Source organism: Rutilus rutilus, assembly GCF_951802725.1.
Source record: "Rutilus rutilus genome assembly, chromosome: 13".
Lineage (NCBI taxonomy): Eukaryota > Metazoa > Chordata > Actinopteri > Cypriniformes > Leuciscidae > Rutilus > Rutilus rutilus.
The window spans coordinates 3112745-3132952 of NC_140218.1; the positions used below are offsets into that span (position 1 = coordinate 3112745).

A 20208-nucleotide genomic window follows, 5' to 3' on the forward strand; every position below is an offset into this window, starting at 1 on the left:
TAGCCCCTTAATTTTATTTATTTATTTTTTGTTGTTGTGTGTATTTGTGGTTCTTTCATGCACCTGTCTTGTATGTTTTTTTTTGTAAAGATTTATTAATATTACCATATTGTTTATACATGAATAATTGTTCAATAAAAAAATAAAAACAGACTGTAAAAAAAATATGGACGCCCCTTCGCTCTCTTCCATTGGTGAGAAGTGAAGCTTTTTTTTTTTTTTTTTTTCAGAATAAACTTTAATCCAAAAATAAACAAACAACAATACGAAATTTGGCAGCCCCTCACGGACGACTGCTGCATAAACTAAAACAAAATAGCCTATACATGTCCGGGCCTGGTCACCTTTCGTCCTTTTTTATTTTTTTTATTGAAAATATCAATTTAAGTTTTATAAAATCCGTTTCTTCAGAATAGGATACAGAGAAGATATAGCCAGAGGGAGCAGCTCTTAATACAAACAGGAAATATATATGTAGTCTTAGTAACAAAAATAAGGATGATTTATAAAAGGAAAAGAAACATTCATATAAACAAATTTAAATAGAAAAAAAAAACGTAAGAAATTATAACATAACATAAGGGGAGAATTCAGTCATTGTTCAGCTATTAATCTCAGTTGGGACGTGTTTTAGGGTATTATATATTTTTGTGCTTTAGGACCTTTCAGAGTTTTTAAGGATTTCATATACAGTTTAAATTCATTTTAAAAACAACAAATTTGGGAGATGATTTCACAATTCTACATTTGTGAATGAAGAATTTAGCTAGACACACAGTTGTATTAGTCCAGAGCTCATCACCCTTGCTTTGCAATATCAGTCCAAATGTTATGGCGTCACTGGAGATAGAGTTTGGGAATGAAGACATCTGTTGCTTAACCCGTTTATGTATATCACACCAAAATATCTGTATCACGTTACATGAGAAAAACACATGGTCCGTAGTTTCGACATCATTTTCACAGAATGCACATGTATTATCATCTTTACCAAAGCGACGTCTCAGTAATTCTTTAGAGGGGTAAATGTTGTTCATTACTTTGAAGTGTGTTTCTTTCACTTAAGGAGGTATAGGGAGTGTTAGATACATTGTTCTTAATTTAGTGATTGAATATTTATCACATTTTTGTAGGATGTTATTTTTATTTGGCCTTTTAGGGTAAATATAATCAATAAAACAATTTCTAATAAAGTGGTTAGTGCATTTTTTTATCCAGAACAAAGATCCCTTGAATTGATAGTGGGGCCAATTGTGGTTGTATCGGATAATATGCCAAAATGTTTCTTGTTAGAAGGACAAATTATTGGGCTAGTGCTTTATGTAATTTAGTAAAGTCTGATTTTAAGGGTTTGAAATTATGTTTGATGCAAAATTGTTCATAATTTAACAACTGTCCGTCGGTATCCATTAAGTCGGCTATGGACCATATATTTCTCCCACACCAATCCTCAAAGAACAGAGATGTGTTGCTGTGCAAAATATATCTGTTGTTCCAGAGTACAGATGTGTGGCGTGAGAAGTTATGCACGTATAACATTTTCCAGTACAAGAGTATTTATCAGTGAAACTCTGACAATGATATAGGTAATTTGTTAACACTAAAGTCCGCTCTAAGAAGAAATTCTAATCCTCCAATTCTCTTGAATAAGGTCTTGGAATACAATACCAAAAGGAGTTGCTGTGTTTGATCCAAGATTTTAACCAGTTTATTTTTAAGGTTCCATTAAGGCAGTCAAAATCAATAACTTTTAGTCCTCCATCCTTTGTGTCTTTAGCCATATTGCTTTTCTTCATATAATGTGGTCTGTTTCTCCAAATGAAGTTCAGGTTGATTTGGTTGATAGATGTAATCAGTGTTGTTTGGAGTGGCACTGGAATAGGCTGGGCAAAAACATCTGGATAAACATTCATCTTAGTTAGGTAAACTCGGCCTAGTGTCGATTGGTCCCTCTGTAGCCATATATTTAGTCTTGATTTGCATTCTTTAATTGTATTTTCTACATTCAGAAGCTGGCTTTGTTTTTGGTCCTTGGAGAGGTAAATCCCCAGGTATTTGATTTCTGATTTAATAGGGATATTACAGATGTTTTTCAGTGAAGTGTTGTAAGTGTAATGTTAGACCTGAGGCTTTTGAGAATTTTTCAATTTTGGCAATAGTTGTTGAAATTTGGTATCTATCTTTTAAGAATATTGTTGTGTCGTCCGCTAGTTGGCTGATTATTATTTCTGTGCCAAGTACATTAAGGTTTTTAATATCATTACAGTTTTTAATATAGATTGCTAGCATTTCTGTGGCTAAGATGAACAGGTATGGTGAGATGGGGCAACCTTGAGGAATACCCACATTAATCTTGAAGCTTGGGGTGGTACCCAATGTTCCCTCTAAAGGCCAATTTATACTTCTGCGTCGGGTGCGCGTAGAAGGTACGGCGTAGCATACGCATTGACGTGTACCATACGTCGTACCCTTCGCCGTACCCTGACGCGCACCTCCTCAAAAATGTAACTACGCGTCGCGGCGACGCGGACCGCAAGATCTGTGATTGGTCGGCTTGGTAGCATCGCATTTCCGGCTACGCATTTCCGGCGTGTTCTTCTGCACCGCCCGCCATTTTTAAATTCAGAAGTTCAGGTGAAAGTTCAGTGAAGAAAATGGAAATGGACCAAGTGACCGAGCGATTAGTTGAAGAAGTGCGGAAATACAGCCATCTGTATGACTCATCTTCTGCAGAATACAAAGACTGCCAGATGGCAGCGAATTCGTGGAGAGAGATTTCCTCCAACGTCGGTTTGGATGTAGCGGATTGTATGAAGAGATGGAAGAACTGTCGAGACAAGTACGTTCGCCTCCGTAAAAAGCTCGCCACAAGGAGCGGGGATCCAGGAGGGAAAAAAGTCCCAGCGTTTTATTTATTCCTGTCTTGGCTGGCACCTCATGTGAAACACCGGCTTACGGAGTCAAACTTTGACGATAAGGTAAATAATGCACGTCCTTTATGAACCTCTGTTGTTTTTAGGTTAGCTAACTTAACTAGCAATGCTACCACGCCGTAACGTTATTGATTAGTGCAAAAATAATATACCTGGGAAACAAAAAGCATGTGTAATGGGTTTTAATTATATTGTATTTATATTATATGTAATATATTGTAATTATATTGGGCTTGCAGATAATACAAACGCAACAACGTAGCATTTGCAATGTAGGAATATGCAGTATTCATAGCTCTGTTTATCTGTGAATTAACACTGGATGCATCAGCTTTTATATATAAAAGACTAACTTACACTATTTGCTATTTCTTTCATAATCGCAGGATGGGAGCGATTCAAGCTCAAACTCCAATGGTTCGGCTGTTGTGAGACCTTCAGCCAATAACGACCAACTAGCATGTCCACCGTCCCCCCAGCCATCTCTTCAGTCCCCCCAGCCATCTCTTCAGTCCCCCCAGACATCTCTTCAGTCCCCCCAGCCATCTCTTCAGCCCCCCCAGACATCTCTTCAGCCCCCCCAGACATCGCTTCAGTCCCCCCAGACATCGCTTCAGTCCCCCCAGCCATCTCTTCAGCCCCCCCAGACATCGCTTCAGTCCCCCCAGACATCGCTTCAGTCCCCCCAGACATCGCTTCAGTCCCCCCAGCCATCTCAGTCCCCCCAGCCATCTCTTCAGTCCCCCCAGCCATCTCTTCAGTCCCCCCAGCCATCTCTTCAGTCCCCCCAGACATCTCTTCAGTCCCCCCAGACATCTCTTCAGTCCCCCCAGCCATCTCTTCAGTCCCCCCAGACATCTCTTCAGTCCCCCCAGACATCGCTTCAGTCCCCCCAGACATCGCTTCAGTCCCCCCAGCCATCTCTTCAGTCCCCCCAGACATCTCTTCAGTCCCCCCAGCCATCTCTTCAGTCCCCCCAGCCATCTCTTCAGTCCCCCCAGACATCGCTTCAGTCCCCCCAGACATCGCTTCAGTCCCCCCAGCCATCTCTTCAGTCCCCCCAGCCATCTCTTCAGTCCCCCCAGACATCGCTTCAGTCCCCCCAGCCATCTCTTCAGTCCCCCCAGCCATCTCTTCAGTCCCCCCAGACATCTCTTCAGTCCCCCCAGCCATCTCTTCAGTCCCCCCAGCCATCTCTTCAGTCCCCCCAGACATCGCTTCAGTCCCCCCAGACATCGCTTCAGCCCCCCCAGACATCTCTTCAGTCCCCCCAGCCATCTCTTCAGTCCCCCCAGCCATCTCTTCAGCCCCCCCAGACATCGCTTCAGTCCCCCCAGACATCGCTTCAGTCCCCCCAGACATCTCAGTCCCCCCAGCCATCTCTTCAGTCCCCCCAGCCATCTCTTCAGTCCCCCCAGCCATCTCTTCAGTCCCCCCAGACATCTCAGTCCCCCCAGCCATCTCTTCAGTCCCCCCAGCCATCTCTTCAGTCCCCCCAGCCATCTCTTCAGTCCCCCCAGCCATCTCTTCAGTCCCCCCAGCCATCTCTTCAGTCCCCCCAGACATCTCTTCAGTCCCCCCAGCCCGCTTCAGTCCCCCCAGACATCGCTTCAGTCCCCCCAGACATCTCAGTCCCCCCAGACATCTCTTCAGTCCCCCAGTCCAAGGATGGCACAGAAAAGGAAGAGGAAGGAACAAGAGGACTGGGTCCAAATGCAAGTTGCTAGGTTGGAGGCTCAGTTGGAGGAACGGCGGGTCGAGCTGCAACAGAGACTGAGTCATGGAAATGACGAGAGCGACCGGTTTGGGCACACTGTTGCCGACATGCTGCGAAGGGTGCCGGAGGAGCACAGGGCGCAGGCAATGTTTGATGTGTCCAAGGTCCTGTTTGAGTGGCAGCAGAAAAAATAAACAATTGTGCCTACTTCTACAACATTGCACCTTTTAATTCTGTGCACTATCTTTATATAGTTTGCACTTTTGCATCTTTTAGTAAGTTGTCTGTTAGCACATTTGTGTATATAGTTTGCACTTTTGCATTTATTCATATTTTGCTTGTTTGCACTTATTTGTGCAGGTTTTATTGTTTGCACATTTTTGTAAATAGTATGCACTTTAGCATTTTGTTTTTTAATAATTTTGTCTGTTTGCACCTATTTGTGCAGGTTATACTATATAGTTATAGCTTTTGTGTACAGTTTTCTCGTGCATTTTTATTGTTAATAGTGTATCATTGCACCTTAATACTTTGTACTAACTTGTACATAGTATGCCCGTTTGTGTATATAGTTTGCATACAAAAAATTTCCTGTTCCTGCTGTTTGCACATTGTTTTGTGCAGGTTACTGCAAATAAAGATTAATGTATAGTTTACCCATTTGTGTGTGTTTGCTCTTTAGCATCTATTTTTAATCTACAATTCTAGACCATTGCACCTTTATACATTGCACTTTTACATATTTTAACCTATTTGTATATATAGTTTGAAACCAATTATGTCATTTCCTGCTGTATGCATATTGTATGGTTCAGGTTACAGCAAATTAAGATCAATAACAGTATTTATTTGTGTATAGTTTGCTCTTTTGCATCTATATTTAATATAAACAATTCTAGACCATTGCACCTTTACATGTTACATTATTTTATACATAGTTTGCACATTGTATTGTGCAGGTTACTGTAATTAAAGAAGAAACAACGTGAACAGTTAAAACTGGTCTTTATTTACATGGTTGCATGTCATTTATTGGTGTATATATTTTACACCAGTACAATTTACTGACCAAGTTGACCACGACACACTATGTTGTTCTGCCATGGCACAATTCCGTGGGGTGACTGAAAGAAGGCCGTCAGGTCATTCCGTACACCAACTGCAGCTCTGGTGGAGCGGGCCCTTGAAAGGTGACGTGGATCTAGTGGTTCCAAAAGATTTGTGTCCCCTGACACCACTCTGCGCCACTCCCCGAGCTGAGGTGACCCTGTAGTGTCAGTGTCTGTGAAATTAGCAGGGATGTATCTGCTAACAGGTGTGCTGACCTCATCTGTGTAGGCCAGGAAGTTGTGTAAAACAGAACAAGCTTTCACAATATCAACTGCTTTGTCTGGCAGACATTCTAGAGGTCGTCCAAGGATTCGCCACCTTGCAACCAAAATGCCAAATGCATTCTCAATCACGCGTCTGGCTCTGGAGTGACGGTAATTGTAGGTCTGTTTATCCATTGGTAGGTTCATCCCTATGTAGAAAAATAAAACAGTATTAATTGATAGGCAATCATTGAGTGTCAATGTAGCTGTGATCAGGAATGAATATATATATATATATATATATATATATATATATATATATATATATATATATATATAAAATTCAGGTTGATTGGGACACTTTTTCCAAGTTATCTCAATGGCAAAAAGTGTCCCACTCAACCTGAATTCACCACCATATATACACATACATGAAGTACTATTACATTAAATAAATCTTGTCTGTGACATACCTGGAAAGGGACGCATGAGGTTGTTGTGTAGGGGAAATGCAGCATCACCAATGATCACATGTGGGATTTTGACTCCTGTTCCAGGCAGATTGACTGGTGGGGGCAGGTTCAGTTTGTGTTCAAGAAGCCTAGAACCAAATCGGCTCTCCTTGAAGACACCACCGTCACTTTCCCGTCCGTATCCCCCCACATCCACCATGGTGAAGCGATATCTGGCGTCACAGGTAGCCATCAGAACAATGGAGTGTGCACCCTTGTAGTTGTAGTAGTCGCTACCTGCGTGCGGTGGTGCTTTTATGTTGACATGCTTTCCGTCTACGCTGCCAACACAGTTCGGAAAGTTCCACAGTCGCCAAAAATCGGCAGCAATAGTTTCCCATTGGGCGACTGAAGGGCAGGGAAGAAACTCTGGCTGCAGTGCTTTCCACAAAGCTTTACATACCTCGGCGACTATGGAAGACACTGTGCTGGACGACAGTTTGTAGCTAGCTGCTACAGCCTGTTGGCTTCCACCTGAAGCTAAAACTCGAAGGGTGATTGCCAGTCTCTGCGTAATGTCTACAGGCATACTGTGCGTACACTGATGTACGATAAATGGCTGCACACGACGAACTAAATCGTCGAATCTACCTGCAGACATTCGGAAATATCTGAAGTGCATTTCCTCGTCCATGTCTCTCAGTGGCCGGACAAGCACAGAAAATTCACCCTCCTTCTGCCTCATCAGGTTCACGGGTCGCACGTACCATCTCCTCCGACGCCTTCTCTCGTTTCTGCCTTTTAATTTGAGTAATTTCACTAAATTTAACTGTTTTTCAACCTCAATAAGCTCCAACTCCAACATGATCCGCTCTCTTTCAGTCGCCATTGCTTGTTGTAGTAGCCTAAACTCAAAACACCCGCGAGGAATCTAAACACAGTGGAACATTAAAACCCACCCCCGCCAACTAGCGTTTCGGCGGTGCAACTGCAGAGCAACGCAGACATAACGCAGAAGTATAAATGCTCACGACGGCGTCACCTACGTGCGTAGCCTACGACGTACACTACGGCGTACCCTCGACGCAGAAGTATAAATTGGCCTTTAAGGCAGGCAGAGAGAGTTAGCGCCGCGTCGCGTCGCGTCTATGACAACTCGAGGTATCACACACCGGACTAGAAGCGCCGCGTCGCGTCCATGACTATTCGAGGTATCGTACACCGGACGAGAAGCGCGCGTCGCGTCCATGACAACTCGAGGTATCGCAGACCGCACCGGACGCGCACTTTGTCAGTTTATGGCCAGCAATAGTTATGTTTAAGGACATTGTGGAATTAAGATCATGTCTGTACTAGGCTATATGATTGTACTGTACAAATACAATCGTTGCTAAGTCTGCAGTCTGAATTCACTTTACCTCAGAGCGTCCGTTTACTGAATGAATTGAGAATATCACCTGGAAATCCGATAACATCAGCAGTTTCCATTCAACCAGCTGATTTCTGTAGATGAATGTCAAACTAAATGTATATTGCAGCACAGGGTGAAGTTTCACTAAATTAAAGGCCTGTCTCATATAGACGCCTGTCTCAAGTAGGGTAGAGTGGGGGAAAACGCCCCCCTTAAGGAAAATGTGACATTACAGTGAAACAAAACATAAATGTGACTAGAATTGCCATCCCGGTTTTGAGTGACTATGGCAGGAGTTATTCACCAAATATTAAAATTGCTCAGCCTTCATAATTAATTAGTATTTTCACTGAAAATATTTTTGTACAAAGGGGGCGTTTTGCCCCAGCGGTGGGGTAAAACGCCCTCCAAGGTGGGGTAAAATGCCCCCTTTCTTACCAACCAGTTTGCTTCATAGATCAACAGCAAAATTAACAGACAATAGTTTTTAATCTCTAAAGGTAAAAGGCAAGTAATGTATCAACATGTATATATATTAATATTTATTTCAGCAATGTCCAAAATAGCCAAATTTAACTACCTTCCATCAGTGAGCTAACTGTGCTAGCAAGCTAGCTAGTTAATGCTCACTTGAGGTAATTTTTTCATGTTTTGTTCAAATATTTAGATTTTACCACCTAGTTATACTGCATTAAGTGTAAAACAAAGGATTTGATAGACAGAAATATTTTATTATAGTAATTATGATAGAGAAACTATGCCCCCAGGGGGGGCGTTTTACCCCTCAGCGTAGGGGGCATTTTACCCCACAAGCTATGAGTTTTTTAAAAAATGTTTAATTTTTAAAATATAATTATATTCCTTATAAATAATATATGATCTCAAACTACAGACTTCACTATTCATTTATCATACATCACTGCGATATCCTGCAGAACAATATTCTCTTAAACACTTATTTACTAATATCTGAAAATTATAGCATTTACCATGTAATCCTCTTCTCTTCAAATGTGTCGCTGGTGTCAGCTTCTCCGTAGAGATTTGTATATCCCCGTTATCAACGTAGTGCATAGCAACAGTAAAAATGTATCTTGACTACTTTTAGTGATTATTTTGGGAAAAACAGGTGGGGGGCGGTTTACCCCAGGGGGGCGTTTTCCCCCACTCTACCCTACAAGCCGGTGCAGTTCGGCGATTGGGGAAAATAAAAGCCCGGGCTATTATTTGAAGTTTTACGGTAGCCTACGCATACATATCCTTTAGGCCAGTGGTTCTCAAACTTTTTACACCAAGTAAGTTACCACCTCAGAAAATATTTGGCTCTCCAAGCTCACATAATGGCCAATATTAAAATACAGTAGCATAGTATTCAGCTACAGTTATGCACAGCTCAAAAACTAGGCAGTTTTATTTATAAGAAGAATATTTATTGTTGTCAGACACTTTAAACATTGTAACAACAAAAATCAACACTGTTCTGCTTACATACAGGTACTTTTTTTAATGATTAAATTAAAATGTATTGCATCTAAAAGTGAAATAAAAACTGTAACTTGAACTTAAACTTAAATATCCCCATAAGTTGGGGATATTTTGGGAATATTAATTTATTTTTATCAATCAATAAATTCCACTAGAAACAAACTTTGTTGTATTATTTTAATTTAATACTGTGAAGCTGCCTTAATACAATTTGTATTGTGAAAAGCGCTATACAAATATACTTGACTTGACTTAAACTGACTGGTAAAACACCATCTTTAAAATGTTCCCAAAGTCCAACCATTATAAAGGATATTGAATAAATATCAACCTTGTAGACATATTGATGCATTTGCTGTCATTTCTTTGAATCCCCTATGGCTAACGCAGGCTCGTGGTCATTTTCGGCAGGTCGTGTGGTTGCGAATTGCTCACAGTACTGAAATGTGCGCTCAAAAAAAAAAAAATTTGCTCAGTGCTGAAAAAAATTAGAGGGAACATTGGTGGTACCACTAGATAATAGGACACAGATATTAATATCTCGATATAATCCACCAACCCATTTTCTAAATTTAATTCCAAAGCCAAAGTGTTCGAGCGGCGAAAGAATAAATGGATGCTCAAATGCTTTATAGAAGTCTAGAAAGAGAAGGAAACCATCATCCTCTATTTGGCTTCTACACTCAATGATGTCCATTACCAATCTTATATTATTATGTATTGACCTTCCTTTTAAGAGCCCTGACTGTGTATCTGCAATAAGATCTGAAATCCCTGTTTGAAGACGAGAAGCAAAGATGTAAGTTAGGAGTTTGTAGTCTGAATTTCTGAGTGTAATGGGTCTTCTGTTATCTATAATTCTGGGATCTTTCCCAGGTTTTGGAATTGAGACGATAACTCCATGTCTCATTGTTGGTGCAAGCACACATGTTTCAAATATTTGGGTAAAGACTTGTAGCAGCAGGTCTCTTAAATCTACCCAAATGTCTGTAAAAGTCACCTGTGAGACCGTCGGATCCGGGGGCTTTGTTAAGAGAGAGGCGACCAATTACTGCGTCAAGTTCTGGAATTGTTATTTGATTATCACATGTTTGTTTGAGGCCATCCTCTATTTTTGGAATATGTTTTTTTGACAGTCCACGCTAGAAAATGTAGAGCTATAGAGGTGGCTATAGAATTTCCAGATTTCTGAAGAGATCAATTTTTCATCTGTGACTTCATTATTATCAACCATCAGGGATCTGATGCTATTTTTTTCCTGTCTTCTTTTTTCAAGACCACAGAAATACGCTGAATTGTTTCCCCCTCCTCTATCCACTAGCTCTGGATCTAATAAAGCCCCCTTGAGCCTTACGACTGTGAACTTCATCTAGTTTTGGTTGGAGGTTTAATATCTTCTGTCTATCGTCTTCAGTTGGGTTTGGCCTATTGCAGTACATATTGAACTGATTAATAATGTCTACTTCTTGTTTTTCACTGTCTTTTTAAATTATTTTACTGAATGAGATGGTAAATTGGCGTATTTTATATTTTAGGAATTCCCACTTTTTGGTAGCAGTTGTGAGCTCCTCAGAATTGGCATTTTCTTTAATTAATAATTAGATTTTTTGGCAGTAGTCATTATTTTTGAGCAGACTGGAATTGAACTTCCAATATGTGTGTGAGTGGACATTGTTGTCATTGGGTTTGATCTGTAGTAAAATAACACTATGATCTGTTAGTGGTGCAGAAGAAATATCAGAGCTGATATTATAAAATAGCAAATGATTTGCAATTAACCAGTGATCAATTCTGGATTTATAATTGTGGCTTGAGCTAAACCAGGAGTATTTAGATATTTCTGGATTTAAGTGTTTCCAAGTATCAACCAAATTTTGTTTTTCGCAAAAGTTTGTGAATATGGTGTTTGGATGACTGGCAGAGTATCTGCAAGGATATTTATAATAAAATTAAAAAAATCATGAACTAGGTTTAGATCGCCTCCAATGATGATGTTATCAGTTGAGTGTGTTCATTTGAGATTGTCTAAATGTAAACCAATTTGTTCAAGTTCAAGTTTCGGTTTTCTCTACTGATGTTATATCGATAAATGTTGACTAAGATGAATTTCAGACCATCTATGTTTATGATAAGAATCAGCCAGTGAGCAAATTCATCTGCCATATGGGACACAATATGACCTTTGAAGTTACTTAGGAGGATGGCGACTCCTGCTGACCTTGAAGTGCCGTGGCTAAAGTAAGCTTCATCTCCTCATTGTTTAGACCAAAATAGTTTTTGGATAATTGTATAATTTTGAGATAATTAAGTCATTAATTCAGAAAAACAGAGCAAAAACTTTTTATTCATGAAAAATTATCTCGTAATTCTGAGATAATGAACTCGTTAATTCAGAAAAACAGTAGATTTTTTTTCCTCAAGTGAACGCAATACGCTTCTGTAGTCTTTAGGTCTAACTGGTATTTTAAATTTATTCAAAAATTCTCTATATGTTAATAAATTTCCATCATTATTCAAAAGCTGACTAACTAATATAATATTGTTTTCAAACCAGTAATCAAAAAAGAGAGATTTATTTTTGTAAAGGATGTCTTTGTTGTTCCAAATATAATATCTCCTGGTGAAAAGTTATGTTTGTAGGCCCGTGTCCATGCCATGAGAGCCTGTTTATTAAATTTGGCTATTTTTTCAATTGAATAATTACACTTCAGTGAAAATGAGAGGTCGTCCAATTGTTTAAATAGAGAGTTAGGAAAGGAATTCCAGATACTGTCTTTATTTTTTAAATACTGAATAAGCCGATTCATTTTAAATACATTGTTCAAAGCGTCATAACTCAAAACCTCTAAACCTCCATGATCTTTGGGGTTGCATAACATTTCTTTCCTCAAATAATGTGGCTTGTTTTTCCATATAAAATCAAAAGGCATTTTTTCCAATTGTTTGGTAACTTTAGGGGGAATATCCAATGATAGACACATAGACTGATCTGGAGATTCCTTCAGCTTTTGACAGAAGTACCCGTCCCTGAATTGACAGATCCCTTTGTAACCGCATTAAACCTCTCACTAGTTTTGTTAATCATTGGATTGAAGTTTAAATTGTTACGCAGATTTTCATCTTTACATATAACAACTCCCAGATATGTTACTTGATTTACAATTGGAATATTATAGAAATGAGTTAAACTAAATTCTTTAAGAGGAAACAGATTTATTCATATTCATTCCTAGCCCTGATACATCTGACAATTATTTTATGCATTTCACTGCTTTAATGATTTCATTCCTATCTTTCAGAAATAAAGCAGTGTCATCTGCAAACTGACACAACTTCAATGTTTTCCCTAATGCTGTAATTCCTTGAAAATGTCCTTTTTTAATGTGAAGGGCCATTATTTGCGTTGCTAACAAAAACCAAAATGGGGAGATGGGACACCCTTGTCTGATCCCTCTACCTATCTCAGATCTGCCAGAAGTCCCCCTTGATCATCTTCCAGAGCTGGGACATCCTCTCTATAGGGGTTTGATAGCTTTCTGGAAATAACTGCCAAACCCAAACAATTCAGTCGCTTTAAATAAAAAGTGATGTTCTATGTGTGACCCCTAGGCGGCGCTCAAACGCACGCAATTTGAATATCTAACCTAGAAAATCCAAACAGCGCTCCCCTTTACACTATTCAGGCAGGTTGTGTCCAATGAAGGAACAGAAATGGGACTGATGTACTCAAATATAATTGTATTAAACACTAAACACCATGATACACTGATAGGCAATCAGAGCAGACAAATGTTCCCCGTAGATAACAGTGAACAATTCTACAATAAATAAATCACAGTGTATAAAAGTCTCATTGTGAATGAGTTACAGGATATAAAGTCTAACAATACCTAGACTACAGTGAATAAAGTCAAATAAATAGATACGGTCCACATACACACACTCAAACACTGCAAGAGACACTTCAAACCAAATCGGCCGTGCATACACACACCTAACACAGCATTTCACACTTCACACTAGTGAACATGGCAAAATAAACACTGTCCCCAAAGGAGATATTACACAATGCCCATGGGCCGAATATTGGAGTATGATGATTGCCAAACAGACAAAAAACAAACATTTACATTAACAAGCTTCCACTAGCAGGACTCCATCAGGTCCAGGTCATCACAGAACGGTGTAGCAGATCCCCCAGACACACACACACACACACACACACACACACACAAAGAAATAAAAAGTAAAACAGAATGGTTAAATCCAGGAAAAACAGTGGCTAGTGACAGACGAAGGCAATCCTCCTGTAATCACAAGCATAAGTGGTTTATGAGGCGATGTTTGATAGCATCGTGACAATTTAAAACAATATTAAATCTCTGATTGAAAGATTAGGACAAAAAAAAAGGATTATATAAACTTACGTTTTTTCTTTGGACGCCTGCCAGTTAAAAGTGTTCAAAACACATAAATAACCCCTTTATTGTAGATTTATCCTGCAATGAACTTGTAAGGCATATTTTGATGTGTGTTTGGCGTCGAGTGTGTTATATTATATCGAGTTATTTTGACATTGTAAGTATTACGAGGCACAACCGCAGTTAATTTGTGCATTGTCTTGTGTTTTATGTAGAACTGATTTATTCTCTGTGAAGTGAAACCCCTATTTCCACGTTTGTATCTCCATTGTGCAGGTAATGTGTATAAAATATATTGTTATAATGTGTTTTATGGATTAATTGCTTTATTCATGTAGAATTGTGCATGTTCACCACTAGGTGGGGGTGTTTCCCTTTCTATTGAATTTAATTGAATTGTTCTGTTTTTCATGAGTTGATTTGTGATTAAAAATGTTTTATAATTGTCAATCTGCAAACTTGTACTCATCATACGATCACAACGCAAAAGAAAAAGATTAAAAAGAAAGAGTACTGTTTTAAATAAACCGCAGAGATAACGAGATATGCTGTGGAACTGATTTATTCTCTGTGAAGTGAAACCCCTATTTCCACGTTTGTGTCTCCATTGTGCAGACGGCCCAGGCCACACCGTCACACTGGTGCCGTGAAGTTGTGATGCCGCTGTGTTGTTATGGGTCGCGTCTTCAAGCAAGTTGATGGAAATCACCGTCATCAGTTTAACAGCTCGTCCTTGGGTCACAGCCATTCGTGTTCAAGAGACACTTTCACTCGATCCTTTTTCAGTTTATGGGACATTTCGCTCTGATCATTGACATTGAGTTTATGTTTATATGTGTGTGTGAACTTGCAGCACATTTGTTTCGTTCATAATGAGTAATAGCAGGAGATATTTGCCTGACCACTTCAGTCCTAGTCCAGGCAGAGCAGAGGCAGAGGGGTTTAGGTGTACCACTTCCCTTTTCAATGGACAGCCCCAATACTGGGAATAGTGATAGCAGACCTGACATTACAAGTGGGGTGTGTACTGTGGGAGATTGTGATGCAGCAGACATGCAGTCAAACGTCAATCAAAAGCCTAGAGATTTCAGCACGTCAACACCTAATGCTGACCATGGTGTGCCTGATATAGGACAAATGAGTTCAATTGTCCATCAAATTGTCCAACAGTTAGCAGACAACATTATGTCCCATCTTAGTCCTTTTAGCTTGGACATTGACATGCCAAATAGACAACTGGCGATTCGAAGGCTATTAACAGTCAAGGAGCCACCTTCATTCAGAGGGGATAGTTCTGACACAATTGAAATTGAGGAATGGGAAGATCTGTTGAGGACATTTGTTAAAAAGAGCAACATGAATTCTGACGAACATGTGGAAGAGATTCTTGTGCACCTGCGTGGTAAAGCAAAGGATGTAGTCAAACTCTGGATCAGGAACTGTGATTCTGCCACCACTGTCTGTCCAAACTCTGTCTATAGCCTGTTGCGCAAACATTTCAGTTGTAATCATTACTCGCCTGTCCCGCTTGCTGATTTTTACACTACCTTGCCTGAGGAGGATGAGAATCCGTATGACTACTGGCTGAGACTCAACAAGGCAGCGGATGTTGCTTCAGAATGTCTTCGAGAGCACGGTAAAACACTTGACAAGCCCAGTGTGGAAGTGGTGCACGTTTATCAGACACTGCCCGAGTAAGGATTTAGCCCTAACCTTCAGGTCCAAACCGACTGACAAGTGGTCAGCACATGAAGTACAGGCTGTGCTTAACGACTATCAGTCAGAGTTGTCTTTCAAAGCCACCAGTACAGGGCATGGTAGTCGAAATGAGAGAGTTTCAGTCAACAAGATTGATTTTAGTGCAGCTCCAGTGCCCGTTCCCACAGTGTGCGAGCAACGACAGAAATGTACAGATTTCTCTGCTCTTGAAAAGGTCATTGACATGCTTGAAAAAGTAACTTGCTGTAACAAATTAAGTTTCTGTCGCTCGATAGAATCTGCATCCCCTTTGTGACGTTTCGATCCCGATTTGGGAGTGGGAAAAGAGGTGGTGAGTTCTTCACCCCTTCTTTGGGTAGAGGGATGTGGTGCTGTGGTTAATGAGATGATAATTAAAGTAAGAGAAATTACATTGTTATTACAGCCCAGAAGAGAATCCAAAGATCTTGCATTTAGAAATATATCAGAGCATATAGTAGAATATTTATAAATGATTAAATATCTCCATAACATGTAAAAGAATAATAATATGTAAAGAATAATTAATAAAATAAATAATTTGAATAAAGACATTATCATAAACATTGACCATTTTGGATACACCAGTAATGAAAATGTCACTGCTTGATCTGTTTTGTGCAAACTTATAAAATAGGACACCTGGCATCCTGAATGACAAAACAACTAATCTGTCTACTAATCACTTTTTCAGCATTTTATTAGTCTTTACATCTACAATTGTTATTTTACCTGGTGCCTCGGATGTATTTATAATGTCCTCATCGCTGGTGGGGTCATCCATGTCCTGCCCGTCAATCAAGTCTTTGACAGATTGATCAAGCTGAAAAACAATTTTATGCCAGTGCAAGAATTTAAAGGATTAGAACATTTCCTGATAATTAATATCTAATTATGCAAATATCTCCATTACTAAAGCACACAATATGCCTGTCCATAATACTGCTCTGCTTACACTGGTCTCACTGGGGCGTTGGGCAACATGTTTTTTGAGGAACTCCAGATTCCTCAACAGCCAAGCCTGCTTATGAGTGAGCCCTTTCTCCACACTCCCACTCGGTTTAGGTTTGAGAAGCTTGGTGTATTGTGTCCGTAATGTTGTTGCTCTTGTTTTCACCTCCTCCACTGAAAATATACACTGACACTGACATACTCTGTGTTTCCTCTCTAAATTCAACTGAACTAATATCATTAAATATTAGTAATATTATTCAAACAAACTAACTAACTGTGCAATTCATCTTTTGTTAGACCTGAATGTAGCAGATGATCATTGATCTAGATCTAATGTTCACATTTGCTAGCTAGTGCGCTAGCAACTTTTTACACTCACCCGGTACGTTCAAATCTGAAGCGATCTCTCCCCAGCTCTTCTCTTTGTCGCTCCGGTTGTGGTTCTCTTTTGAGGAGACATTAAATAGGCACTCATACTGTTGCCACATCTCCACCATCCGTTCTTCCATCTGCTCACTTGGACGTGGCTGTGTACAAGAGTTAAAAACGATATAAATACTGTTCGTCTTCTCACACAAACCGCTCGTTTCGTCCATCAATGTGTACTTACGATGGGGAATTGTTTAATTTGGACGATGGGGAATTGTTTTAATTTGGACTCTGTGCATGCTCTTTGAGACAGTGACCACAGACCTGCATTATCTGACTGAGAGACAAGAACGGTTTGACCTAAAAATATCAAAATTGAAACTACTGCGGAAAAAAAGACACCTACATCTTGGATGCCCTTGAGGTAAGCTAAAACATACCAACAATTAATTTCAAAGTGAACTATCCCTTTAAAGTCCCCCTGTAATCAATAATTGTATCCCTTAAAGCTGGGGTAGGTAAGAATGGTCTAAAAAACTTAATTTTAAAATTTGTTTAGACTTTATGTATATATCAATACATAATTAAAATGTAAGTATTCTGAAAAAGAAAGTATAAAAATCGAGTGTATGTAGACCTCTAACGACTGTTTTAAAGACAGCTCATTATTTCCATTCAGTCCACCCCCTCCCTTCTGGTGTCCTTCCAAAGCCACGCCCCCAAAACACATGAACGCGCGACTCCGACCGCTGAGCTGGAAGACGCATTATTTACCCGAGACGAGCGGAGAGGAAGGAGCGCAGTGCATGTAGCATCATGTCAGAATCACATGTAATAAAAAAATCTAACTTTATCATTATGAATATAGACAAATAAGATGTATTTTAGTAGCCTACTCACTATCAAGCTATCATATCGATATTGGTAAAGTTTAAAATACATATATTTTTGATTCGCTAACGAGCTAGTTATAACTATAAGGCAAAGCTAAAAACAGGTTGCATTGATACACGTTTTTCCATTTCCATTAGTTGCACTGTGATGAAGATGAATTTCGTGTAAGATTCATAACATATAACGTTAGGCCTACTAGCTGTTAAACATGTATTTTGTTATGTAAAGTTCCCCCCACAGCGGAGCCTGCCGTGAACGCGCAGTCTAGTAAACATGCAGGGTCACCGATGACGACGGATAAACAGTTATGGCACATTCACTGGTAGGGACGAAATGCTTTACATTGACTGGCCTGCCCATACTTTGACCACAAACTTGGTCCTCAAATCATTACGTATTATGCAATACATGCAATGTAACTTTATAACGTTGCACTCTTTCTATGAGTTATAAATAGCTTGTAAGATAGTATAATGGTAACTAACGTTGCAGTAGGCTATGTAAATAATTATTCTAGCGATATGTAATGCTAAATAAGGTTTGCTAGTACATTATTTTAGCAACATGACAAGCCAGTGAATTAGCAGGTTATTGTTGCTTTGCACAGTGCGTGACATTTTATCTGTATGTTATGCGGCTAGAGTTTTAACACTGAGTCAATGGGCTCCGACGGGCTTGTTTATCGTCATCGGTCTTTTTCCGTTTACCTGTCTTTGTTGTATGAGCAGGTTCCACTCGAGAAATAGGCAGTTTTGGTTGTTTGTCCGCCATTAGCACAGCTGCTCGGCACACCGGCAATCTTGATTTTGAATGACGGTACGCGCTGTGCAAGAGAGGGGCGATCAGCGCGTACGCGAACTTGATTGACACTGCTAAGACACTCCTCCTGGCTCTGAAGGCATCTGATTGGTTCTTTACACTCGGACTGAGTGGCAGTGATTGGTCAGAGTTTTTACTGTCCTGCAGCTGCTACAGAGGTCTGATTGTTTTCATTCATTTTTCTGAACACATAATGTATTGACTACTCTCAGGATGGAAGGACCATTTCACCCAGTATTAAAAAAAGTGTTTCTGAACAGGATCACCTACCCTAGCTTTAACCCTCTGATTATCTTCATTTTGGCCGACACTCGTTGTATTTGGGTCTCCAGGGACCCCAGAATATAACATGCAATTTTGAAACAGAATAATAGTTTTTTTTTTTTTTTAACAAATGTAATTTTACTCTGTTTATTAATGTTTTTACTCTACATTTGTGCAGTATTTATGCTATATTTTAAAGTTATATACATTTTTAAAAGTTTTTTTTTTTAAATAGGTTTTTATACAAAAACAGCTTTTTATGTAAAATTCACTTTATAAAAGACCCACATTTCTAAATTTAATTTATAGGGATAACATGGATAACTGTACATGGTTGGTTTAGTGTAACATTTTTGCCCATATTTTGGAAAATGTAGTTTTAAAAGTAAAAAATGATCATTTTAGCCACTAAACAAAATTTAGAAATTTGGGTCTTTTATAAAGTGAATTTTACATAAAAAGCTGTTTTTGTATATAAACCTGTTTTTTAAAAAAAAAACTTTTTTTAAAAATATATCATAAATCCTCCAAAACTGTAGCCTGACGTTGTCATACTCAATTCTAGTCAGAATGTGAGTCTGATACTTCTCCATAGAGATTTGATTATGGGGCGTGTTTCAACCGAACCAGGAAAAAAAATTCCTCTGCACTCAATTGGATAGACCTACAACCAATCAGAGCAACGGAGTAAGTGACGTATGTTTTTCATTCATGTTTCCGATCGCGGTTCTCTGTTCCTCTTTTAAAATTAATGCGCTGTCGATATCTTCTATAACAGACGCGATGGCGGAATCTACACATGATGTTTTATAAACAAATTTCAGGAGGAGCACATTCAAATAATCAATCCAATCAACCGTCTATCAGCATGAGAGGAAAGCATATTATTCACTCGGTCAACTCACCTAACATGACAGTTTTCAGCATCCCTGCACTCACTCTTGGCTTGTTCTTCCACAGCCAGGAATACGGGGGGAGTACTTTGGGTTCGGGCCGAATACCGAGCCCGAAGCCTCTCCTCAGACAGCACGCCAAATATGCATTTATTCTATCTGACTTATTTGTAAGCGTGAACTCGTGAAATCTCAATTCTTCAGCGGCAGTCATTTGAATTCAACCCAAGCGCTCGTTGATGACGTGGATGATGACGTTACCGTTGCTTATCTGTCCATCATCGTATAAAGCCCGCCCTGACAATTTGATTGGTCCGAACAATTTTTGTTCGGGCATAATAGCTCCTCAACGGAGCGAGTCCAGACCGAACTTCCCGACCAAAAAATATTGTGGGCGGGGTTCGGGCTGGCACCCAGGCTACCAAAACTGCATAAATGTGGAGAAAAACCATTAATAAACAGAGCAAATTTACACTTGTTAATAAAAAAACTATTATTCTGTTACAAAGTTGTACAAATGTTATTGTCTGGGTCCCTGAAGACCCC

General features: G+C 39.5%; 1 protein-coding gene across 1 annotated transcript in view; it reads right to left on the reverse strand.

Moving 5' to 3' along the window:
• The window catches only part of LOC311302525 (NLR family CARD domain-containing protein 3-like), a 150222-nt gene that overhangs the window by 85136 nt on the left and 44878 nt on the right, over window positions 1-20208 (reverse strand). The gene's annotated exons all lie outside the window — the stretch shown is intronic.